Raw genomic sequence first — 26,164 nt, 5'->3', positions numbered from 1 at the left:
TGCTTTAGCTATTCTGGTTTTTTATTCTTCCAGATGAATTTCATAATTGCTTCCTCTATTTCTGTAAAGTACATCATTGGGATTTTAATTGGAATTGCATTGAATCTGTATAGCACTTTAGGTAGTATGGCCATTTTGACAATATTAATTCTTCCTATCCAAGAACATGGGAGATCTTTCCATCTTCTAAGGTTTTCTTTAATTTCTTTCTTTAATGTTCTGTAGTTCTCATTGTAGAGGTCTTTCACCTCTTTTGTGAGATTGATTCCCAAGTATTTTATTTTTTTTGATGCTATTGTGAATGGGGTAGTTTTCCTAATTTCTCTTTCTGAAGATTCATCGCTTATGTATAAAAATGCATTGGATTTATGAGCATTGGTCTTGTAACCTGCCACCTTTCTGAATTCACTTATGAGTTCTAAAAGTTTTCTGGTGGAATTTCCAGGTTTCTCTAAATATATAATTATGTCATCAGTGAACAGGGATAGTTTGAGTTCTTCTTTTCCAATTTGTATCCTTTTAATTTCTTTGGTTTGTGTAATTGCTCTGACTAGAGTCTCCAGGACAATGTTTAATACAAGTGGTGAAAGAGGGCATCCCTACCTTGTTCCAGTTTTTAGGGGGAATGCTTTCAGTTTTTCACCATTTAGAATGATATTGGCCATGGGCTTAGCATAGATGGCCTTTACAATGTTAAGGAATGTTCCCACTACCCCAGTTTTTTCTAGTGTTTTGTACATGAAGGGATGCTGTATTTTATTGAATGCTTTTTCTGCATCTATTGAAAAAATCATGTGATTCTTAACTTTAAGTCTGTTGATATGGTGAATGACATTTATTGATTTCCTGATGTTGAACCAACCTTGCATTCCTGGGATAAAACCCACTTGATCATGGTTCAGTATCTTTTTAATATATTTTTGGATGTGGTTTGCTAAAATCTTGTTGAGAAATTTTGTGTTGATGTTCATTAAGGATATTGGTCTGAAATTTTCTTTCCTTGAATTGTCTCTCTCAGGTTTAGGTATCAGGGTGATATTGGCTTCATTGAATGAGTTTGGGAGGGTTCCCTCCTCTTCTATTTCATGGAATACTTTGAGGAGTATTGGAATGAGCTCTTCTTTAAAGGTTTTGTAGAACTCGGTTGAGATCCCATCTGGTCCCAGAGTTTTCTTTGTTGGTAGGCTTTTGATGACCTCTTCTATTTCATTGCTTGAAATTGATTTATTTAAATTGTGTATGTCCTCCTCATTCATTTTGGTAATTCATATGTCTCTAGAAATTTGTTGATATCTTCAAGGTTTTCTGTTTTGTTGGAGTATAGATTTTCAAAATATCTTCTAATTATGTTTTGTGTTTCACTCGTGTCTGTTGTGATATTTCCTTGTTCATTCTGAATTTTAGTAATTCTAATCGCTTTCTAACAGAACTGAACCTCCACATAAAAATCAATTAGTAGAAGGCTTAGGCTTCATTTGGAGGGAGAGCAGGAACATAATAACAAATTGCTCAGTCACTTGAAACACAGAAATGATCATTTCACATGTTTACTAGAGGAGGAGATGAGGGCTCCTCTAGAGAAACCATTAGATCAAATTTCCAAGTCTGACTAACTAAAATTCTTCAGAGCTGCTGAAGGTTTCATCTGATGACAAAGAAAAATCAATGTCAACACTTAAATCTTGCTGAGTTTCCATGTTGCAATCAGTGATAAGGGAAAGCCACATGGTCCCTGAATTTAGCATATCCACAGAGACCGCTGTAGGACAAAATGCACAAACACTAGTCAATTACTTCAAACCTTTTTAGTTTTTAATTAACTGGAGTAATTTTGTAATAATCCCCACAGCTAGTGTCTTAAAATGAAAATCAGTTAAGGATCGAATCCATCATTCCACTGTGTTTCTCTAGTCCTGGGGCTCAGCGCAGGAGAGGCCAGCCCCATGAGAATGGTACTCAAAGGCTCCAATAAAACACACCAAATTGTCTAACTTCACTTCAACCCTGGTAGTTGGTAACAAGTATCAGAAGCATTTAATTAGTCCGGGTATTAGCTCCTGATTTAATGGGTCCATCTAGTCATGAACCTGTGATATGTGGACCTGCAGAGACATAAACTTCTGAAGGGTTATAAAGAGCTTTTTGAGAATGAGGGGTTGCAGCATTTTAAGTTCCCTGGCTGCCATGAAGGCAGAGGCCAGGCTTGCTGGCCTCTCTTCACCATGTGCACGCTCAGCACTTTAATCTTCCCAAGGCAATTCACTGCACGCCTGATTCCATGCGGGATCAGGGGCTCTGCACACAACTCTGTAGCACCACTGAGCCAGCAGGATGGTGCCCTGAATATAAACCCTGGTGTTTATGTGCCTTGGAATTGCTTTTCAAAGCAAATCTGCTCACATGACCATGTTTCAGCCTCACAAAGTCCTGTTAAGCAGAACAATTATCATCCCATTTGACAGGTTAGAGAATCACCATCCAGTCTGAGGTAAACAGTCAGGAAGTGCTAAAACCGACACAGAATCCCTCTGCCTCCCTTCAGAGCCTCTGGTGCGGGTTCCAGCCAGCCTGGCACTGGTGGGGGCCTAAAGGCAGGACTGTAGACTTTCTCCAAGTGCTGGGCAGCTCTAGGGGCCTGGCACTCTGGAGAAACAACCAATAGTCAGAGGAGGACAGCCTGGGAGAGTGTCCTTGGGATGAGAAGAAGTGGGATCTAAACCCTGCAACTCTACTACAGCCTGGCTCCTCCATGGACTTGGAAGTGATGAGGTTTACAGCAGCACAAGATGGTGATTTCCACAACATGAGCAAGACCTCTCTCCATGGGACAGACCAACATTCCTTCATCTCTCGCAAGGGAATGGCCGGCTTCCACTCTGAATGACCACCCCCCATGGAGGTCAAGACCCTCTGTGCTCCATCTTGGCAGGTCCCCAGATTCCAGGTGGGCTCTCCACCATTGAGGAGCGTGAAGCAACCTCTGTGTCTTTGCAGGCACTCAGGGGAAGTCCTCCAGCCCAGATCCTCCCACTTAACCTCAGAAGAGTGTCACCTTAAGCTGAGAGGCTGCATCTGTCATGCTCTCAGCCTGTGTTCATGAGGTCTGCCTCATTGGCAGTGATGATGGCAGAAGAAAGGGTTTGGAAAGAAATTTGGCAGCTCCTGCAGAGAACAGCAGCCAAGAGGGACATCAGAGGGGACATCAGCTCCCCCTGGTTCCTCCTTGCAAGTGGGTTTACATTCTAAAGCTCCAGAGGTCCCCACATGACCCTCACAGCTAATTCCCAGGGGGAAACCTGGGCTGCTGCAGGTTAATGCAGCTCTCCCAGTGAAGTCCTGGCACCTAAGGTCTTTAACATCCCCCTTTGAATACAGCCAGGGGTGAGAACAACCCTGAGAGGGAGCCTCCAGTGGGGGTGTTCTCCATCTGGCTGCATACTGGGATCTCTGGGAACTTTAAAGAAGCAGGGGCCCAGGACTGAAGCACGGCTCAGGTCGCAGGAGCTTAAACAGCCTCCAGGTGAGTCTAATGTGCAGTGAGGCTGATCTAATGCTTTTACTCTTTGCTATAAATTGAAGCCCTGTAAACTCTGGGCTCCTTTGGCTTGCAGGAAGTCATACAGTTCTGTGTAGCCTCAGCTCACAGGTAAAACAGACCCTGGAAATCTTGGCAAATTGGCAAATTAACTGACTCCCAGGAATGACTTCACTTCCATCATGATTAATAATGATTCCCAGCCCTGTGTGGTGTTTGAACACCATGTGATCCCTTCAGTTGCTCTCATTGGAGCATCGCCAGCACCATGGGACAGTAAGTACTTTATTGTTATCTAAACCTCTTTCCTTGTGTAAGAAGTGGAACCAGGTGACTGGCCATGGTTGCTGGGTTTGGGGAAGCCAAGAATGTGACCCAGACTCTGACCCTGAGCTCAGGCCCTCTACCTCTTAGTCCTCATGACACCCCTCACTGCAGAACTGAGAGGGGAGGCAGGCTGCATGGAGGCAGAAGGGGTGTCCTTTTCTGCAGTGCAATAGCATCAGAGATTGGAGAAGATCTGTGGTCACTGTGAGCATGAGGTTTGCCCATGGCTGAGCCTCAGGCCACTATCTGGGACAGGGGCTCTTCCAGATGTCCTCTTGGGGTCACAAAACATGGGATTGGTGCTTCACACTAGAGCAGGCCAACAGGGAGGGCAGGGACTGGCCTGCAAAGCATGACCAGCTAGGGTGAACCCTGTGGTACAAAAGGCAGGGTGCCTCTGGAAGCTGATGACCTGCCACATGTCCTCCTCTTATGACACCTGGAACTCCATGACATCTTAATGGAACTCTGCTGGACTGTGGCAGTCACTTTGTTCTGGATGTCTCTTTCTACTTGGATATGACTCTAATAGAAGGATTTCAGAGTCACCAGAACATCACCTCCCACTCCTTCCATGGAAGCTATTGGAGGATGTGCTCCAGCAAAACAAGAGGAGAAAAAGACAAAACAGGTCTAAGTAACAGGAGATCCAACAACAGGAAAAGAGTGGAAGAAGTCCCGGAATGATGAAAAAAGGAAGGATGATGGATACAACTGCTCTAGATTAGAGAGAAAAAAAAATCAGGTCTCCAAGAAATTAGTGGAGCAGGTATATTACCTAATGTCTATGCCTATTTGGAAGATATGATTGATAGACATCAGAAATCTTTCCAAAACAGCTAGGTAAACATTTAGCAAATGTTAAATTAAACTGCCTGAACTCAAGGCCAGTGTATCCTTGGGAACCCATCAGCACCTCTGAGCCACTAATCCACAAGAATCACAACGAGGCTGTTTCCACGAGAACAGGAGCACATGGTCCTCAGGTCTCAAGTTAGACAGTCTGGCCTGCCCAGCACTTTTGACCCGAGATCACACAGTGCTCTGCAGGACCTGACAGCAGGGCTGCCATGTGACATGCAGGCCCACTGCCAGCCATGCCATTACTCTGTGCCTCACCAATACTTCAAGTGAGCTCTGGAGAAATCTCCCTTTGCTTGCAACCCAGGCCAGCCTGGAACTCAGGGAGGCCCTGTCTCAACAGAAAGGGTTGTGGAGTGGCCCAGTGGCAGAGTGCCTCCTAGCATCCCCAGTGTCAATCAGTCAACCAGGGCATCAGAGAGACACTCAGGTATCCAGGACCAAGGCCCTGAGAAGAAATCCATAAAAAGCCAGTGATGTAAATGATTTTTTAAAAATATCTGTTTCAGCTATAGATGGACACATTGCCTTTATCTTATTATTTATTTTTATGTGGTGCTGAGGATCAAATCCAGTGCCTCACACATGCAAGGCAAGTGCTCTACCACTGAGCCACAGCCCAAGTAAATGATTTTAACAAAGTATATATACAAGTATATTTATATATACAAGTATATTTAAGGGCCCACTGTTATTTCTATATATTAGCAAAAAATAATTGAAAAATTAAAAAAAAAAACATTTATAATAGCAGCCAAAACCACAAAATTCTCAGAGATAAAATTTAACAAATGATGTATGATACCAAAACCTCCCAGATGTTCATGAAACCTGGCCAGGAGAGACCTAGACCAATCAGTCCAGCCTCATGATGGATCGGCCAACTTCCTCCTCTCCCTGTGGGGTGACAGCCCCATGCTGCTCAAGGCTGCAGCTGCCCCTTCTGATGCTCACAGGCATAGGCATCCACATGTCCACAGTATGAAGAAGCTGACCATGGACTGCACCTGAGGACTCAGTCAACAAGATTGTGCCTCCTTACAAATTCACCTAGAAATTCAAGCGATCCCAATAATTGCTCTTCTAGAAACTGACAAGCAGGTTCAACATGGGTCCCAGAAGAGCCAGAAGAATTGTGGAAAAATGGAACTGCTAGACAATGAGTATCAGCTAACTTAATACAAAGCACAGCATGGAGTCTGGAGGTTGAGCCCCGCCCATGGATTCACAACCCTCAAGTGGAAGGGAGTCTTCAAGTACCAGTGCTGGAACTAGGGAATGTGTTGGGGGCACCTGGGCACTACTGCACACTGTAAGGACCAGTTGGCCCCACACCACAGACCTCAAGCCAAAGGAAAGGCCCAGAAGCCTCTTGATGAACATGAGATGGAAGTCTCTCCAGTTTGGCTTAAGTAAAAATATTTGATGGGACACAGAAAACACTAACTACAAACCAAGGAACTGATAACAGAGTTAAGTGTTCTGTTCTCCTAAATGCACCACTTAAGAAGGGAGGGTGTATCCATGACTAGAGCACAGACCCAGCAGACCCTTAGGGCAGCAAGCACTCACAGAATGGCAAGTTAGCTTTGAGCCCAGGAGGGTGGCAAGCCCTGCATGTCTCAAAGTGCAGTGTGATGCATGCAGGTGGAGAGACAGAATGAGACACTCACAGGAGACAGAGAGGGCTGGGGTGGATCTGGGTGGGAGATTGCTAGCAGGGTGCAGTGGCCACACCTGTGATCCCAGCAGCTCAGGAGATTGAGGCAGGATGATCACCAGTTTGAGGCCAGCAACTTAACAAGACCCTGTCACTAAATCAAAAATAGAAAGGGCTGGGGCTTAGTGTGACTTAGTGGTTAAACACCCCTGGGTTCAATCCCCAGTACACACACAAGGAAAGAAAACAAACCAAAAATGTGGGCAACAGCACCAGCCCACAGAACCTGTCCACTCCCCAAGGCCCAGCCTCCAGAGGTGCCCAGACACTGCCCAGCAAGCACTGCAGAGGAGCAGCCAACCAACAGGCCACGCCCCTAGCCCTCGGTCCCATCCCCCCAGGTCCCACCCTCACAGTCATAGCCATGCCCTGGCCCCACCCTCAGCCCATGGTTACATCCCTGGCCCCACTCCCACCGCTTTTGGGTCCCTCTCGGGGAAAGGGCAGACACACAGGCAGTCAGTCTCTGGCCACTTGCCAGCCCTCCAGCTCAGGGACATGCCCCAGGGGACTCTGTGGGCACCTGAGGAACAGAGTCTTCCTGGAAGGATCTCGTTCTGTCTGTCCACCTGCAGGTATCACACTGCACACTGGGGTGGGGAGTGGGAGGATCATATGCAAGCTGACCACAACTGTGCAGATTCTCAAACAGCCAAAACGTGTTCCACCAAGGAACTGGGACAGATTAAGTGGCCCAGTGATGGACAGCAGGTGGCAGGTGGCACCTCCTTGCAGGTGTGGGCAGAAGGTTACCCCTGGGAGGGCAGGCAAGCCCCACTATGTCGGGGTACTGCAGACCCCCAGCCCTTCGGCGTGGCCAAGATGGCGCCTGGCAAGGTGCCAAGGAAGTGCTGAGAACAAAACCAGGTACCTCCAGCAGACTAATACTCTCTGCCAACAAGTGGCGTTATTTGAGGAAGTTAATGTGATTGGTCATGGGTCCTCGTGGACACTGCATGATTGCTATATCCACACTATTGTGCTCCATTACTGTCCATGCTTTCCCCTCGTGATCTATAAGCTGATTGGTTGTTGTATGTAATGTAAGGCGCTTGCAAGAGCGGCCCGCGGCTGCTGGCCAGCCAGAAGAAGCAGACTGCAGAAAATAAAGAACTTGCCCTGATCCGGTTTCGTGTTTCTCTGCGGGCAGGGGACGCGATAGATGGTGCCGAAACACCCGGAACGAGAAAAAATATAAGGGTAAGTTCACATAAGTTTTCAAATCAAGAAAAATTAGTTTGAGAGTTCAAAAGGTGAGACGTCTCGAGGTTCGCGGAGCAGCGACAATTCATTACAGGAGGTTCCCCAGCAGAGGGACAATTCATTACAGGAGGTTCCCCAGCAGAGGGACAATTCATTACAGGAGGTTCCCCAGCAGAGGGACAATTCATTACAGGAGGTTCCCCAGCAGAGGGACAATTCATTACAGGAGGTTCCCCAGCAGAGGGACAATTCATTACAGGAGGTTCCCCAGCAGAGGGACAATTCATTACAGGAGGTTCCCCAGCAGAGGGACAATTCATTACAGGAGGTTCCCCAGCAGAGGGACAATTCATCACAGGAGGTTCCCCAGCGGAGGGACAATTCATCATAAGAGGTTCCCCAGAGGAGGGACGATTCATCATAAAAGGTTCCCCGTGGGAGGGACGATTCAAGTGGTACCAAACTGTGTGCGTGTGTGAGTGAGCGTGTGTGCGTGCGCGCGCCTGTCTTTTGTTTGTGTGTTTAAACTAGTAAACTACCTTGTAGTCATGGGAACGGATCTGTCTAAGATTAGAATGCAGCGGCCTCTTAGAGAACTTTTAAAAAAATCACGGAACACCATTGAAGGCAAACACGGCCTTCAAGTTCCTAGATACTGTAGAGAAAGTCTCTCCGTGGTTTTTAGACGAGGGATTATTAAATCTTCCTCAGTGGGAACAGCTAGGAGAGGATCTGCGTGACGCGGAGAGACGCGAGCCTTTGCCAATGGGAACTCTGGCAATATGGTCACTTGTTAATAATCTTGTTTGATGCAGCAAGGTAAATCAAAAAACCCTTTTAGGGATTTAAAGGGGCCTTTAGAAGAAGGAAGTCAGATCTTAGAAGAAATTAAAGAGGAACGATCATGTTCTCAGTCTTCAAAAAGAGTGGGAACATAATATAGTAGCCATAGTCCCCACAAGTATTGGGAGATAATTGTTTCATGATTTTCTGCATTCAAACCTAATCTGATTTCTCAACCAGGTAAAAAAAGGGTTAAAAAGTCCTGGGTGATCCTCCCTCCCCCCTGCCTGGCCTTGTCAAAGCCTACAATGGATTATAAATTACAGCAGTCTCAGCGGGAAGGAGGAGGGGTAACCTAAAGAAAAGAAAAAAAAAAAAAAAGGGGTGTCCGTTTTAAACTTAACTAACTTATTTTCTAGGATTCTTTGTTTGTTTTGTTTTTCTTTAATGCTGTATTTTTGAGCTCATAATTTTGATCCTACATACCTAGGTTAATGATTTTTTTCTTTTTGATCAGTTCTATTTTTTATTCAACTGAAGTTTTTAAACATCTGTTTCATTGCAATGAACATTTACCTATAAAGTTACAAGGCCTTTAATTTTATGTTATCTGTATGTCGTGCTGTCTAATGTCATGTTTTGTCAAAACTGAGTGCTCTTAAAATTAAAATTTAAAAATGGATCCAAATACTTTTATTCACGTGATTTAAAAAGGTTCAATTTAAATTGGGTAAACTAATAAAAGTAAAATATCTTTGAAAATAACTTACGAGTCTCCAGGTGGTCAAACTAATGAAATGTTAATGTTAAACAATGTCTAATATCAATTGCTTCTAGGACTTTTCTTCAGCAGGAAAGAGGCAACGGATCCTGTTCAGGACACTTGTCTGATATCTTGGTTTTTATAAAATAAATAAATTGGAGTTAACATGTATGGGATTACTCAAATGTGTTTGTAGAGACGTCTGGTTAATTTACAAAGTTAAAATGCTAATTGTTAAATAACATCAAGTACTTTTAACTTCTTAAATTACATGGGGTATCATACTTAAACATTCTTGGTGTTTTCATAGGTTGGTAAATAAAAAGAAAAAGGAAATGTTTCTGAGTAAGAAAGTCTGTGTGTAAGTAAAGGACAAGTTTCAACAAGTCTCTTAAGTTTTATTCTTTAGAACAATTAGTCTTAAAAATTGGGGTGTATACAATTATGGTTAAACAACTGTTAAAGTATTGTACTGTGTTACAGAGTCTAAATTTTTCTTTAAAAGACATGAGTACTGAAATGAAATTAGTACAAAGTAAATGTTGCAGCATCTGGAACATGCCACTGAGTATCATGAAAATGACAGAAGTCAATCTTTCACCAGGAGGTGGAAGAACTGAGAAATTGTTCCCATAACTAGACCTAGCAAAGGCTGGAAAGGACAAGGCCTTTATTTGGGAACTTTAACATTGTCCAGGTTATCAGGAATGTAAACACAACATTTAACTCTTAATGTCATAGATATCCCAAAAAATATAGTTAAGCTACTTAAGTCATCTGATTGTGTAAAATATCCCTTTATTGGTATAACCTGTGTTTAGTAGAGAGCTAAGAAAGAAAAAAAAGGTGTCAAGGTAATTGTGAAATGGTTTCTAGTTGTATATTAAATGTGTTCATATTTTTCAGGTATACAAGTTTTAAAGCAGGAAATTTATCAAGCTGCTATTCTCCAGATAAACTTGTCTGTAATGGTAATTTTAAGCTTATAAAGAGTAAATTTCATTGGGGATTAATTTTTATCATTTAGTGTTCTACTAGAGGACCTGTTATCAATAGGATATATGTAAAATTGGTTATATTTTACACTGAGATAAAAAATTTCAAATGTAAATGTATTTCTAAACATTAGAGCCTGACTTGTTTAAAGGTTAATTTTGTGAAACATGAAAATATTTTGCCACTTTGACACACAAAAGGAAAGTTAAAAGCTCTCTCAGCCTTTCTTTGATTCATGTTTTAGATACAATGTTAAATTGTGTTAATTATAAAGTTTGTATAGACTCAGGAAACAGTATATGTAAACTACTTAATGATATTTAAGGAAAAAGCAAAGATCAACATCAGAATTAGAACACTTAAGATCTATAAAGAGTCACGCCTTACCTGAGATAAGGCTCTGCCTCCCACCTTACTGCATGTTAGAGTGACTCCAAAATAAGTCAGACTTCAGCTTATTTAAAGTTATAATCAAAAGATTGGTTTTTGTTGTAAAATTACTATGATCTCAAATAGAAAATATAATGTGATTCTCAGTCAAAATTCAAGATAGCTATTATACAAACAAAATATATTTTTACTCTTGCTAATTTCATTTTGTAAAACTGTTACCTGTTAATGTTTTACAAAAGTAGCTGCTTCAAAAACACGCAACCTAGGTAACTTATGATAATAAGCCATCACCTATAGAACAGATAGTGGTAACTTCCAGAACTAATACAGACTCCAGTTAGATAAAAGGGTAAATAACTGTAAAGTTATGAACATTAAAGTTAAAGCCCAGTACTCTCACTCTATGACTGGTAAAACTGGCTTGCTGGATGATTAAGATCAAACTTAGAGATTGGAATTAAATACAGAAGGCAAGATAGGCCAGTATTTGGATCTTTTGCCCTCAGTCAGCCTGAACCCAGGGAATAAGAGGACTTCTCTAAGGAGTGCTGCAACTCTGGGTCACACAACCTCCTGATCAAGGAGATTGTTGAGACTAGAGGATCCTGGACACCCAGCAAAACAGTAAAAACCAAAATATAGCCATTCTTGGGCATTTAAAAGAAATAATAATTAAATGTAACTTAAGATGTACACTTATGTTAGTCCACTAGAATAAAGACTGGAAGCTACAAATGAAAGAAAGATTCTTCAGCAAATGTGCCTGATAACAATCAAGAGAAACTGCCAGAGTCAGAAGTTTTTAGTCAGTTTAAGGCCTGCAGATCTTCCTAAGCTACACAGGTAGACTTAATCTATGTTTGCTCGTATGATTACCTAGCCCTAAGTAACAGAAATATAGAGCTCTCTACTAAACACAGGTTATACCAATAAAGGGATATTTTACACAATCAGATGACTTAAGTAGCTTAACTATATTTTTTGGGATATCTATGACATTAAGAGTTAAATGTTGTGTTTACATTCCTGATAACCTGGACAATGTTAAAGTTCCCAAATAAAGGCCTTGTCCTTTCCAGCCTTTGCTAGGTCTAGTTATGGGAACAATTTCTCAGTTCTTCCACCTCCTGGTGAAAGATTGACTTCTGTCATTTTCATGATACTCAGTGGCATGTTCCAGATGCTGCAACATTTACTTTGTACTAATTTCATTTCAGTACTCATGTCTTTTTGTTCTTCTATCATAGAAGCACCCACCCCAGATGGCCTCGGACCCCTCGATTGACCCGATTTTTAAAAAAGGAACTCCAAACTGCTTGCCCCTCACTGCCCCCTTTCAGCTTCGAAGCAGCCAGAACGACCGACGCCCCCTTTTCCTTAAAGCAGTTGGGAGTTCCTCTAGCTAAAGCGGAGAATGAAGCCAGAATTAAGGACAGGTAGTTAGTGTAAAAATAGGGAATCGGGTCAATTCGAGGAAATGAAGCCATGAAGCCATCTGCCTTTACAAATGTCAAGGATCTCCGGAGCCCATTGATTACCAAATTTACCTGCCTATAGGGGATGTAGGGTGCGCTCACTTCTCGGGACTTTTGAAATATCAGCTTTCTCCCTGCCGGAAGAAGTCTGTATTATTCCCTTTAAACAATCCAAACTATGGTCCTTACTCAACAGTACCAAATGATTAAGCAAACTGATAACCGAGACAGGATGGACAAATGGATATAAGATTCTATCCATGATAAACAAAAAGGGGGAATAGAGGAGACCTTCAGGTCCCCTAAAGATAAACTTTCTCTTTGTCTCTTTGTTTGGGTTTTTTTTTTTTAACTCTGGGTAATAAGGGTAACCCGGTGCTTTACTGGAGCTGCGGCTCAGTTTGTGTGTTTCCACGGAATAAACTAACTTACAACCTCTTTTTAGTCTCTTAGGAGGAACAGTTCAACTATGTAACAAAACAACTGCTTCTCTCAATTGTACTTCAGATTTGTGCTATCTCTCAATGTTAAAATGCTTCTAAGTTCCTGCTGGCAGACTTAATGTGTGTTCCTACCTTCCTACCAGTCCCAGTCTCTGTTACAGATGATGAATTGCCAGTATTGCTTTCCAGAAATAAGAGGGACTTTGGAATCACCGTAGCAGTCATTACCACCATAGTTGCATCAGCAGCAGCAGCCACCGCAGCAGCTGTAGCTTTGACGACATCAGTACAGTCAGCAACTAAGCTTAATGAAGTGGTCCAGCAGACAGCTACTGCTCTGTCTACTCAACAAACAGTGGATCAACACCTAAAAGCAGGACTACTTTTGGTGAACCAGCGTGTGGACTTACTTCAAGAACAAATGGACCTTTTACAAGAACTGTTAAGTGTGGGGTGTATTTATCATCTACCAGGACTGTGCATTACACCTGTAGCTTATCATAATCTTAGTTATGCAGCAAATTTGTCTAAAATCATATCTACTCAGCTACGTGCCAATTGGTCTTATAAATTTGATAATCTTACTGCCATTCTTAGATCACAAATTGTTAGCCTCAATTCTACTAGAGTTAATATAGCCCCTATATCTGAAATGCAAAATTGGTTATCCTCTTCCTTCAGTTTTGTTAAGCAATGGGCAGGAATGGGAGCATTGTGTGTGTTAATGATTATTACAATTATCTTCCTCACACGCTTTATCATGCGTATACGCCAAGTTCATGCCAGAGATCGCATCATTTTCCATCAAGCCATGATGGCCTTAGAGGCTGGCAGCTCTCCTCAAGTCTGGCTGAGTATGCTGGATCGGTAGTCAATGACGGGTAAGGAAGGAGGTAACCGCGTACCGACCTAAGACAGGAGCTGTAGCATGCTCTGCAGTTATCCGATGACGGGTAAGGACGATGGTTGACCACTCCGCCTAAGACAGGCACAATCCCAAGCCAGCATTCTTTTAATAAATAAAAAAGGGGGAGCTGTCGGGGTACTGCAGACCCCCAGCCCTTCGGCGTGGCCAAGATGGCGCCTGGCAAGGTGCCAAGGAAGTGCTGAGAACAAAACCAGGTACCTCCAGCAGACTAATACTCTCTGCCAACAAGTGGCGTTATTTGAGGAAGTTAATGTGATTGGTCATGGGTCCTCGTGGACACTGCATGATTGCTATATCCACACTATTGTGCTCCATTACTGTCCATGCTTTCCCCTCGTGATCTATAAGCTGATTGGTTGTTGTATGTAATGTAAGGCGCTTGCAAGAGCGGCCCGCGGCTGCTGGCCAGCCAGAAGAAGCAGACTGCAGAAAATAAAGAACTTGCCCTGATCCGGTTTCGTGTTTCTCTGTGGGCAGGGGACGCGATACCACTATACAGTGGGCAGGGGACGCAGAGAGGTTTCGGATGCAACTGTGAGTCTTCAGGAGGCAGAGTGCGAGGGTCAGGACGACGGCTTCAGCAGGGTACCAACACAGAACCACAAGGGCAGGACTACACCCTGAAGCACGTGGACTGAACATCTGTTTCTCCACCTGCAGAGCTACTTGTGCTGCATATAAGTGGTTGAGGGCAGTTTCTGGCTGTAAGAGCTCCTGCTAGACACTAGGAAAGGTGGCTCTGGGTCCTGGGTCCTCTCTGAACCTCTGGGGACAGCAGGCAGCCCTGGATTGTCCAGGCTGCTGCCAGGCATGGTGAGTTGCAGCACAAGTGGATGGACAGCAGATGGCACAGACAAGATGGGCATGGCCAGGACTGGGGAGCAGTGCCCACGGATGGCATCCAGCAGCCTGGACTCTGCAGGGTCTGCAGAGGACACAGGGAGTCAGCCCACCCAACATGCTGGACCCAGGTGGCAGTGGAGAACATATCCTAGGAACAGTTTTGCCAAGGGTGTGGTCAGGAGGCCCTTAGGCACTATTCCTGACCATAGGCAGCATGACCCCCACCTTCCTGTCAGTACCGGGGGATAAACAGAAAGCCCCATCCCCTGGCCACACCTTGAGGACATCAGGTTCAGTGGAGAGAAGCCAGACACAAGAAAATGGCCCCAACTTTGGAAGTGTCCAGAACTGGCCAGTTTGGAGACATGGATGAATGTCTGTTGAGGGCCAGGGAGGGTGGGGACCTGGGGGGACAGTTTGGGGCACAAGGTCTCTTTTGGGATGTGAATATGCTCTAAAATTGACTCTGTGGTTACACTAAAAGTCACAGAATTGCACACTTTAAGGAACTAATTGCTATAGCACATGAATCATATCTTTAAAAACTATTAAAAATATGTCCACATGCTGAGTAGCAGACGCATGGAAAACCAAAATTAAAGGGGACATCAAAAAAGTGGATCCTCTGCAGACCCTGCCCCATCGTCACAGAGCAGGGCTTTGGTGTCTCAGACCAGCAGCCCAACCCTTTGCCAGGCCCAGAGCACTGGGCCACCAGGTGAGATTCCCAGCCCTGAACCTGGCAGCTGGACCAGTTTCCAGCAGCAGAACAGTCTCCTTCTTTGGTGTCCCCACAGAAACCTCTCTGCCCTGGGGTCCGCATGGCACACACCAGGAGGGTACACCTTGGGTCTTCAGCCTGCAGCGCTGCACACCTGCCTCTCTGGTGAACCCTGGGGTGCCTTCTGCCTGGGGAGCAGGAACCTGTTTCCTCCAGACCCACCTGACCCTGTCCCTTTCCTGCCTTCCCTGTGTCCCTTCTGTGGGGGTCTTAGCTGCCAGTGCCACTCTATCTCAGTCCTCCTCATGAACCTGGCAGGGGGCAGTGGTGGGACCCCAAGCACATGATGTATCTAAAGAAACCTCAAAGAAGAAATGCAAAATAAAAACAAAAAAATATTAGAAAGCAACTTGGAAGGAAAAAAGGAATGGAGAAAGAAGAAAACTAAAACCGTCACAAGTAACTCAGTGAGAAACTGTGCACAGGCAGCACCTGCAGCTCCAGCTATTCAGCAGTCAGGGGCAGGAGGAGAGCCCCTGGCAAGAGTTCAGAATCAGCTGGGGGAGCAAGGTGAGACCCCATCTCAAAAACAAAAATGAAAACAAATGCTCTCAGAGAGGCAGGAGAAGCTGCCATACCTGTGGATGAAACCAGAGCAGCATGTTTAAAAGTGCAGGTAGGAGAGAGAGAGGGAGACCATTCATGGAAATGAGCCCTCCAGCACAGCTCAGAATTCCACCACAGGGTGGAGATGGTGATGAGGAAGTTTTTGGGAGAGCAAGGCAAAAGGACCAAAACAGAGAAAACAGCCTGGAGAAGCGGCTCTTGCACTGAGATGGCAGGCATCTTGTTTCTGATGTAAGGAAATAGGTTTAGGTAACTGGCAGAGAGTGGGGCTGGATGAGGGAAAAGCACATAACAAAGCAGATGAAAGGGCCCTTTCACCAAGAAGGTGTCTGAGAAAGGAGCCACCTGTGGCCACAGCAGAGGCAGTCCAGGAAAGCAGGTGCACTCAGGCCTGGGGTTGAGGGAGCACAACCTTCTCCTCCACAAGAAGAGGAGTATGAGTCTGTGTGAGGCTCACCAAAGGAACATTCACCAGGAGCAACCGACACACTGTCAACACAGACGACCCCAACCCGACGCTGAACCAACCGAAGCTGCAGGAATGTGGTGGGATAGAGGCACCCACTAAACTGCGACTCCCACCAAAGGTCAAGGTGTAGAACGGGACAGCATGGGGACATCATGACCACGCTGGAGGCTTCAGGATGCAGTAGAGCTCATGCTCAGCAAGATCATGCTCCCACAGCACCTTCGTTGTGAAGAAATTCCAGGCCAGGCACAGTGGCACATGCCTGTAATCTCAGCGGCTTGGGAGACTGAGGCAGGAGGATCATGAGTTCAAAGCCAGCCTCAGCAAAATCAAGGTGCTAAGCTACTCAGTGAGACCCTGTCTCTAAATAAAACACAAACTAGGACTGGGGATGTGGCTTAGTTGTTGAGTGCCCCTGGGATCAATCCCTGGTACCACCCCCAAAAATTTCCAAACATATGGTCATGGCAGGGTCACGGCCTTCTGCCCAGCAGCACCTGGCAGGGTAGACAGCCACTCACCAAGCACCAGTCCCTCACCTCCCACATCCTGGACCCTGACCCCAGCATGACATGTTTCCACAGTGATTCAAGGGGAAGACCCAGTCCTACTTCTCACCTATGGTTAGTCAGGTCAGCAGAGTGTTGGGGTAGGAAACAGATGTGGCAGCAGAGGACCCAGGCCTCAGTGCTAGCTTCTTAGGCTACACCCCCGGCCCCCACTCCAGTGCACTGCCTCCTCCTCCTGGCAAAAGAGGAACATTTTGTTTAATTGAAAAAAACCAAAGCTAGTTCTTCAGAAAAAATGAACAAAATCCAAATAAAACCCTGGAAGAACACATGGCCGCTGGCAAGTGTGAGGAGGAGAAAGAGGCCGACCACCGCAGCATTGGGGAAGTGGCTGAGGTGGAGAGCCAGGCAGAGGGAGTAAGGTAGGTTTGCAGGACCCACAGAGGTGGCCCAGCACCGGCAGCAGCCATGGCACAGGCCCTGCTCCCACAGCCACGAGGCCTGACCAGTGAGAGGGACCGGCCCGGTGAAAACAGAGCCACCAAGAGCACTCTACCTGGAGTAGAAGAATGTGACTAGGGACGGAAGATGCCACCTGATGGAGCCATCACAGGAGAACCTCCCTGGCCCACTGGGCCCACCCTGCAGACATTCCCAGTTCCTGCATGGGCTGCTTCAAGTGGAGAAGCAGAGTCCTCCAAGTGACTGTGGGCTGGGACTGTGCCCAGCAGCAGAGTGCTCACCCAGCACCAGGTGCCGAGAGCTCTAAGCACACCGGCCCCATAGCCACCAGCCCTGCCAGCCCTGCCAGCTGGTGCTCCCAGGCTAATTCACACGTTCCATATGACCTCCATGTAAATGTTTGGAACCTCAAGTCTTATTCAGAAGCCCATCCAGAAAGGGAAATGCTCAATAAAAAGAACCTGTGGACAGAGGCACTTGGGACCCTCCTGCGACAACAAGGGTACAAGAGCCCCAGAACCTGCACTGGATGTCATGGGGACAGGCTGCATGAGGGACCCTGCTCATCCCCTAGATAGCCAGGACTGCAGCGGTCACCAGGTGCACCCATCTGGGAGGTCAGTGGTCTGACTGTAAAGGAAGCCACGGGAGCACAGGTAACACGAAGCATGGAGAGAAAGGAAGCCTGGTGAGAAAGGTGGCTACAGAGAAGCTCCCACCACCAGCCAGGCCAGAAAGCAGACCGCAGGCAGACAGCTGCAGTAGGCCACATTCCACCCACACCAGCAGCAGAACCCATGACCACAGCAAGTGCGAGCCTTCCACTAAAGGTTGGATTTGAATGTGAAGAAGGGACTGTCTGCTGTCATCAGACTCAAAGCACCAGAGTGAGGCCAGGGACTGGGGCGGCGGCAGCACACACAGGAGTGTCAACCTGGACACTTAGACAAAAGCATGAAGGTGTTTGTGAGAGGGAAGAAGCCTGGTAACCACCTGCCCATCAGCCAGGGAGGAGCCAGGAGACCCGGGAGATGGGCTCAGGGGAGGAGACACAGGCACTGGCAGAGGCCCCATTGGCCATTGCACACACACCACAGCTATCTTGGGGAGGACTGGGCTCACCTGCTCCACATGGGGCTCCTTGGTGAAGGAGATCCTGGTGATGGAGTGGGATGCAATGCACAGTTTCTGCCCATTCACCGTACCTTCCTCCACCTCCACAACACCTGCGAGGGGTGGAGCTCAGCTGTATCCTCCCATTCTGGCTCCAGAGAGCAGCTTCCTCCCCACAGGAGGCTGGACTCTGAGACTTCCAGCACAAGGTCCTTCTCACCTGCACATGGCCTTCTGAGTTTTGAGTGTGTTAAAGTACAGAATGGGTATGCTGGGGGGTTGGCCTCTGCAGAGGTGCCCTGGACCCAGGCCCTCCTACAGGAAGACCCCACTGGAGCACTGTGGGATGGTCATACCCACTGACTTCCACCCACTGCCATGCCCACCAGGGCCTAAACAGCTCCACTCTAGGCTGGGTGCATCCTGAACATCCAGGAAGGGAGAAGTTTTTGGTCAAGTGGGCAAGGTCAAGGTCATGCAAACTTTTTGAGAGTAATTTCTTTTTCAGCCCTGGAGACTAACCACAAGGGCTTAGGGCCTCACTAAGTTGCTGAGTCTGGTCTTGAACTTTGGATCCTTTTGCCTTAGCTTTTTGAGTCCTGGGGATTGCAAGTGTGGGCCATGACCTGGCAGTCTGATTGACTGAAGTAATGAGGGTGGTAAGGGTGGCTGATGAACAATTTCAGAAGGACCTCAAACTGGGGCAAGCCAGACTTCCAGAAAAGGGCCTTGCTGCCAGACTGTCCTCCTCAGGAGCCCTGCTCCTCAGGAGGTGACCACAGCCCATGCGCACACCACACCTCCATAGTCCCTGAGCAAGCACACCTGGGAGGTCATCTGAGAGGCCGTTTCCCCTGCTCTGCTGGGTATGGGCAGTACCTGTATTCTGGGCACTGATGAAGACCACCTTGTTTGTGTCAGACTTGAGGCAGAAGAAGCCACATTTTCTGTGCAGGGGTCTGTGTGTGTCTGGGTGGAAGGAGTTGAACCTGCAGGAAGTTGAGACCTGGGACTGGCACCGGGCTCGCCAGTGGCCATGCTCAGGTGTGGAAGCACCCAGCAACAGCCCAACACACAAGTGTCCTTGGGCCCTGCTGTCTCTGCCCCTCCAGGCCCTGGGGTCCTGGCTGGCTATCACTGTCCCCAGGTCTGTTGTTCCCCACCTTCCACCCAGTGCTGTCCAATGTCTATGGGCACTGAACAGCTCTAGGACCTCCTTCTGTTGAGCCCAAGTCAAGAGGGTTTGTGCGGTGGAGACAGAGAAGGTACGGGTCCCTGGCCAGCATACACCCTGTGGCAGATGCAGGAAGAGGGACATAACGCTGCTAGATGAGCACCCAGACCGAAGCCCTTTCCCTGCATGGCTCAGGATGCCATGCTGCCTGCAGCCTGTCTACGGTTCTCATGGCAAACTTTGGATAGGTTGGGCATCACTGACCACACCTGGCCTGGGGCACCTGTGTGAAGGACCTGCACTGTGGAGTCCAGGGCACACATGTGCCCACCTGTGCTGGCACCTGACCCCACTCCACTGCTCTCCCATACCAGTTACAAGATGGACTTTCTGATTCCTGGCACAGGCAACAGTTCAAAGAGGTTGATGACACTGTTCTGCATCATCTCTACAACACAGAATCCCACTGCTATGGGTCGGACTGACAGCTGGCCCCTCGACACTCCACCCCGTGGAAAGCTGGCCCCTCATCAGTCCACCACTGCTATGGGGACTGTGAGCAGATGGGTGTGGCTGCCCTGGGGGTACATCTTCCCTCTGCTCCCTGCCCTTCTCTGCTTCCTAACCCCACCATGAGCTCCCTCCATGGAAACCTTCCCCATGACACGCTGCCTCACCTCGGACCCAGAGCAATGGAGAAGGCCCTCTGTGGACTGAGACTTCAGGGACTTGAGCCCCAAAGACCTTGCCTCCTCTCAGCTGTCCTCGGGTCTTCTGGTAACAGTAAAGCAAAGCTGACTCAAATACTACTTAGAGTCACATGCCCTTGTCTACTCAAACAAGAACGACACATTTGGCCACAGCGGTGGTGCCTATGTCCAGCAGTCTGGGAAGCTGCGGTGGAAGGATCCCTGAGCCTGGTTGTGAAACAGTGTTTTTAAACAAGATCTTCTAAATCTCTCCAAGACTGGAGGTGTTATAAATACAAGTGAAGCTTCTAAAATCTGAAACTCAAAATAGCATCATGTCAGGGCTCGGAAATACTTAGCCTATGGAGTATTCCAGATTAGGTTATGCAACCAACAGTCTGTGCACACATCCTAATCCAACACTGTGCAGCCTGGAACAGGTCTGGTCCTGAGCCCCAGACTGACTCGCTGCCTCCATCACACAGCAGAGGCTGGAGGAGCACAGGGCCCTCCCATTCCAGAGGCCCAGGAGCCTCTGCCTCCTCCAGAACAGCAGGGCTCTCCTAGTGAGTGTGCTATGGGACCCAGCTGAGGACCTCACTGTGGCGAAGACTCTGAGAACCACAACTCTAACAGATTTCCCAATTCACAACCAACTCAGGGCAAATCAGGAAGAAAGCCACACCCCTTGTTCTCAGTGATACTGGGGTGACTAACTTCCATACGGGAATTCAGCTCAAGATCAGATGAAAACAAGCACACACTTGTTCCACGCTTGGTTTAGAGCAACAGCCCTGTGGTTTGCATAACACCTTCACACACGCAATGAACTCAGAAAGACCATGCCACCACTCCTGCCTCAGATGGCCTGCAGGTTCCTGCTGAACCCTCTCTGTTCTGGATCAACCTAGAACTGGGAGCCCACCATGGGGGACTTATGAGAAGTTGAGCATGGGCTGGCCCACGTGGGAGATGTGCAACTCCTCCAGGTACTGGAAGGGCTGCAGGGTCGTGTATGTCCCAGCTCCCAGAGGGTCAGACAGGCAGGTGCCCAGCATCCAGGACAGTGGCTCCATCACTGGGTTCATCTTGGGAGGCTCTGAGGACAGAAGGACGGCAGTCAGCAACCTCCTCCTGTGCACCTTGCTGGGCTTCCTGTGGAGAGGCACACACTGCCAGAGCACACCACAGATGGGCACCACTGGAGCCAGCAGTGCCACATGGGCAGAACCTCATGAGTGACCACAGAAACACAACTCAGAGGAGCCAGGGAACCAGGGCGGACAGCAGCTCCTGTATGGGGCCAGGGACATGGAGATGGAGAGTGGGGGTGTAGGGCTCAGTGACTTCCCCAGCTGTGCCTGGTAAACCAGCGCTACAGCTCGGCTAAGAGGCTTGGGGGTGGGCAGAGGTGGGACAGTGGGTGGTGGGGACTGAGTGCTACTGAGTGGCTTCATATGACATGAGGTCAGCAGGGTGAAGTACCTCTGTGTCCCCCACCTCAGACTGCCCATCAGGGCTGCCTCTTGTGGGCCAGGGTTCTTCCCAGTGCCTGTGTCTGGAGGCTGGAAAAGAACACTAGGGATGGCAGGAATGTAGGGGTCTCTGCCCACCCTCCAGGCCATCTGTTAGGAGCCTGGGCAACAGGTGCAGGAGCCCTGGGCACCAACCACACAAGACAGTGGAGGGGGTGGCCTGACCAGATGGCAGGAGTGGTGGTGGGGGAAGGGCTAGGTTCAGGACCCCCAGGTCAGAGGGGGTGGACATGGGATGGAGGGGCTCTGAGGGTTCTGGCCTGAGCTCCTGGAAGATGAGCTGCCATGCTGACCTGGAGGCACAGACTGAGGTGGAGCTGGAGGCCCAGTGCTGGAGGCCCCAATGCAAAGGCCAGCACCTGTGCACATTCCTCCTGGTTTTTCAGGTTGACTGACAACTGCTCAGCACTGAGAAGGGGTGTTCCCCTCACACCTGGGCCTTCCAGACTCTGGCCCCACAACAGGCAGGGCTACCATCACAGCCTGGCCTGCCTCCATACCAAGCAGGACCAACTCATGAGGCCCTTGCCTTAACAGGCTGAGGTTGAAGCCCTGCCTGTGGCTCTCACCAGCTGACCTGGTCCTCGGGCAGTGCTGAAGCCCAGGTGTGGGTCAATGCAGGGGCCTGGGCACAGAGAAGTGAATGGGAGCTGGTCTGCCAGTGATTCGATCAGGGGACTAGAATCTGACCTGCTGCCCCTCACAGAGTGGTGATCTGCAGCCTTGACTCCCAACACACACCTGAGTCTTCCAGGGAGAGCAGCATAGGTGCCCTGCTGTGGCCCTTCACAGAGGCCAGCATGAGCTGGCAGCACCAGGGGTCAGTGCACCCCTGACCCCTGGCTGGAGGGCAAGGAGCCTGCCCTGGAGGCTCAGGAAGTGAGCCTGTTTCTGTCTGCTCAGGAAGTGCTTGTCCAGCCCTGCCCACACACTGGAGGCTGGCAGCTCATGTGAAAGCTCTCCTGTTGGCCAGCAGGCTCCCCAGGAGGTCCTGGGTGTCCCTCCACTCAGCAGGTCCAGGGCCTGGGATAAGCCATGACTGCCCCCTTGTGGGGAGATGCTCAGTAGCAACAGCAGAGCTGGACACTACTTAGGAGGCAGGGCCAGGTTCACGGGCCGGGAGGGACCACATTACTCACTAAAGGGACATCTGAAACCACGCCTTGGTGGACATGACCCTGTCTTCCCCAGACCAAGGCAACCCTCCTTAGCAAGCAGCCCACCCAGTTGTCCTCATCTTTGTCCCTCTGATCCAGCACTAGGTCATGCTGCAGCTGACCAGAGACCCAAGGGAGACCTGGTCCCAAAGCCTGGAAGGCATTACTTAGAGACAGGGCGAGGAAGACAGAGCCTGAGACACACTGGCATCTGAAAAAAGTCCACAAATCAGAGATAGAGAGAAGCAGAAGAGAGGCAGTGACCTTGCTCCTCTGTCCCTCAGTCTGTCTATGGTCTTCCTGGGAACATGACCAAGGAGGTCAGAATGATCTCCACCTCTTCTGGAATGAATGACAAGAATGCTATGACAAAAACTTTTCCCTGAGTTTTATTTCCAGGCAAAATAGGTCACAGATAGAATGCACAGCAGAATGTGGGGGCTGAGGGAGCCAGTTGGAGGAGCCAGGGTGTGGCTGGAAGATGGAGGGAACCAGACCAGGACTGCTGGAGGCAGGTGAGTGGCCACTATTTACCAGAGGAGTGAAGAGTGGGCAGGCAGTGGAGCACAGCCCCTGTGGCCCTCTAGGCTGCCAAGAAGAAAGGCTGGGTAGGCTCCACATCTCCTGAGGTGCAAGGCATGCCAGCATTTCACAAGGCAACATGACTGACCCTCAGCAACCCACTGGTCCCAGACACATGCTGTCCTTCATGCTCAGAGCAAAGGGTGTGTCCACCCCTGGTTTATCTATTCATTCTGAGGCAGGGCCTCAGTCACCTGAGTTGCTGGGACTGCAGGTGCACATGCTGAGTCCAACCACTTCTGTGAAGGAAGACCAATCACCCGAGTGCAAGAACTCAGGAAAGAAAACACAGGTAGGCCACAGGCTGGCAGAAGCTGGGAAAGGAGGAGGAATACCAGCAGGAACGACACCCACAGGGGCCACGGGGCAGCGCCCAAGACACTCAGAAACACAACTGAGAACAGCAGGCAGACCAGCACTGCTTTGGGATGAGAACCATACCTCCTCACCAGAGCCAGGAGCTAGCTCTCATCACCACCATGGGCAATCGCCCTCATGACTGATGAGAGGTGAGTGGACATGGTGCCCAGATGACACAGCCAGGAGCAAGGTGCTGGGCCAGCAAACAGACCCAAGCACACACCACACAGGTTTGGCCACACTGAGGGGCTGTGGGAGCTTCTCCACAAAGAAGCCTTGAGGCAGAGGCCAGGTACAGGCATCAGCAAAGTGGTGGTCCCTGAGGCGTGCTGAGTGCCAGAATTCCCAGCACCCCAGTGACCTAGACCATGGCTGGAGACCATGCTGGAGACAAGGCTCAAGTCAAAAATGACCAAAGTAAGTCTCCCACCTTACGCTAAGGGCCACTAGGTATCCAGGCTGTGGGGCTCCACCCAGGGCCTGAGTGGCCCAGCAACCAGTGTGCTAGAGCCATGACCAGAGGAGGCCACTTGCTGCTCTTGTCTTCTGATTGCCAGGAAAAGCCAGAAATATTGGTTTTGGGATAAAATGCCCCAATTTCTAAAGATTTTTCCAAACTAAAGGGGCTTCTCCTGTTGTGGTGTGAGTCACGTAGCCTTGTCCATGGCTATCACGTCCATCAGTCCGAGGAGTTTGGTCTCATGATAAGGGTGAGTGAGGCAGGACTGAAGCCTCACAGTCAGGGCCACTGGTGCCCACTGGCTGCAGCGTGACCTGAGGTCAGACACTGACCTCGGAGTTTCTGCTGCAGTCCTCCTAACTGCTAGCAGAGGCTCACTGGAGGAATCCACAAGCATACGAAGTATGGCAGGGAGACAGAAGAGATGCAGGAGCCCATGGGGGTGGGGGGTGCAGAGGGGAGTGTTGTGGGCCTAGGAGGCAAGGGAACTGTGTGACAAGGCCTGGGGGTCTTGTGGGCATGGTGGGGGCTGAGGGTGAGGCCTCAGCTGGGTGGGATTCTCAGAAGCCAGGTTGCCCAGGACGACAATCTGCCCTGATCCACAGGGCTAGTGGGAATCAGGCAGGGCAGTGTACTGCCCCCAGGTGAGAGTAGGGTTGTGCTCTATCCCATCTAAGTTCTGTGACACTGGGTGTCTGGGCCTAAGTGAAGTCTTGATGACAGGAGCTGTGCCTGGGGACTTAGGTGGGGAGAGGATGCAGTTGGAATCCCAGGACTGGCAGGACAGAGTTGCCAGAGCAAGGGGAACTGCTTTAGACATCACATGGTCAGGGAAGCACCCAGAGGCAAGCAGGAGGAAGCCCCTCACACAGGGCTGATGGCAGGAGAGGTGGGCAAGCACAGTAGAGACAAGGCAAGGTGCTCAGGCCTGTGTCAGGGAGAGTGGGAGGAGTTCCTGGACATGGTAAGCACTGGACAAGGCAGGTGGGTAAGGTGTGCCTGTGCACCTGCTGAAGTCCAGCAGGTCCCCCAGAAGGCACAGGCCCTGGACCACTTGCAGGTACTATCAAGCCCTCCCAACCTTTGCTCCTCAAGTCCTTGATGTGGACACCAACAGCAGGCTGGGCAGGGACACCTGAACCTGGGTCCCTGGTTCCCCACCCACCCCCACTCCCTGGGTACTGGCCATTGCCCTCAGCCTTGTTCTCATGAAAGCAGGCTCTGGCCTGCTGGTGTCTGCCATGAGCAGGGATTGGACTGGGGCCTTGCATGGTGGTGGGTGTGGGCACAGGAGGGGGCTGGGAGCAGAGCAGAACCAGCCTGAGCTGGAAAGAAGCAGCCAGAGAGTGGTTCTGGGAGGTCCTGGGGCAAAGATGAGATGAACGGGAGGGGAGTCCCACAGCACTGCCTTTCTCCCCAGGAATCTGCTGCCTCCTAGGGTCCAGGGGGAACCTAGGCCAGCTGCCCCACTCCACCCATTGACTCAGGCCCTTGTGTTAGTGTCCTCGGCCCATGTGGACTGTGTGATCTGCAGCTATTTCTTGACCTCTCTGATCCTGGGAGAGTGAGGGTGTTGTCTGCCCTTCCCATAGCCAGTTGACTCTCAGAACACCCCTCAGGCCTATCACACTTCACACCAGCCCCTCCCAGTGTTCATGGGTGCTGGGCTCTTGGCCTGATGGCTTGGACCCTCCCGGCCTCTCTGCCTGTGGTGTGCCCACACTGGTCTTGCATACTGGCCCTCCAGCTGGCTTTCCTGCCAGGAGTGCAGGCTGCCGTGCTCCCCCTGCTGGAAGGCTACCACCCATGCTTCCTCTGCTGTAGCCACCATGAGCTGCAGCTCCCAGGCTCCTGTCCCCCCATGACAGGACAGCTGTGGCCCCAGTAAGCAGCGGCCACTGCTGCTGGTCCTTGTGCTTCCCTGAGGGCTTTGAGTTCACCCCTGCTCATTTCCATTTCTTATTTTTTTTTTACTTTTTTAATAACATTTTTAATTAAAGTTTTTGCAAAGGTAAAATATTAAACTCAAAATAGGT

General features: G+C 49.0%; 1 pseudogene; it reads right to left on the bottom strand.

The window, feature by feature from the left end:
- Positions 1-6,979: 6,979 nt before the first annotated feature.
- Positions 6,980-24,348, bottom strand: LOC124975418 (peroxynitrite isomerase THAP4-like; annotated as a pseudogene).
- Positions 24,349-26,164: the final 1,816 nt, after the last annotated feature.

Source organism: Sciurus carolinensis, unplaced genomic scaffold, assembly GCF_902686445.1.
Source record: "Sciurus carolinensis unplaced genomic scaffold, mSciCar1.2, whole genome shotgun sequence".
NCBI lineage: Eukaryota > Metazoa > Chordata > Mammalia > Rodentia > Sciuridae > Sciurus > Sciurus carolinensis.
This window is presented reverse-complemented; position numbering and strand designations above follow the sequence as displayed.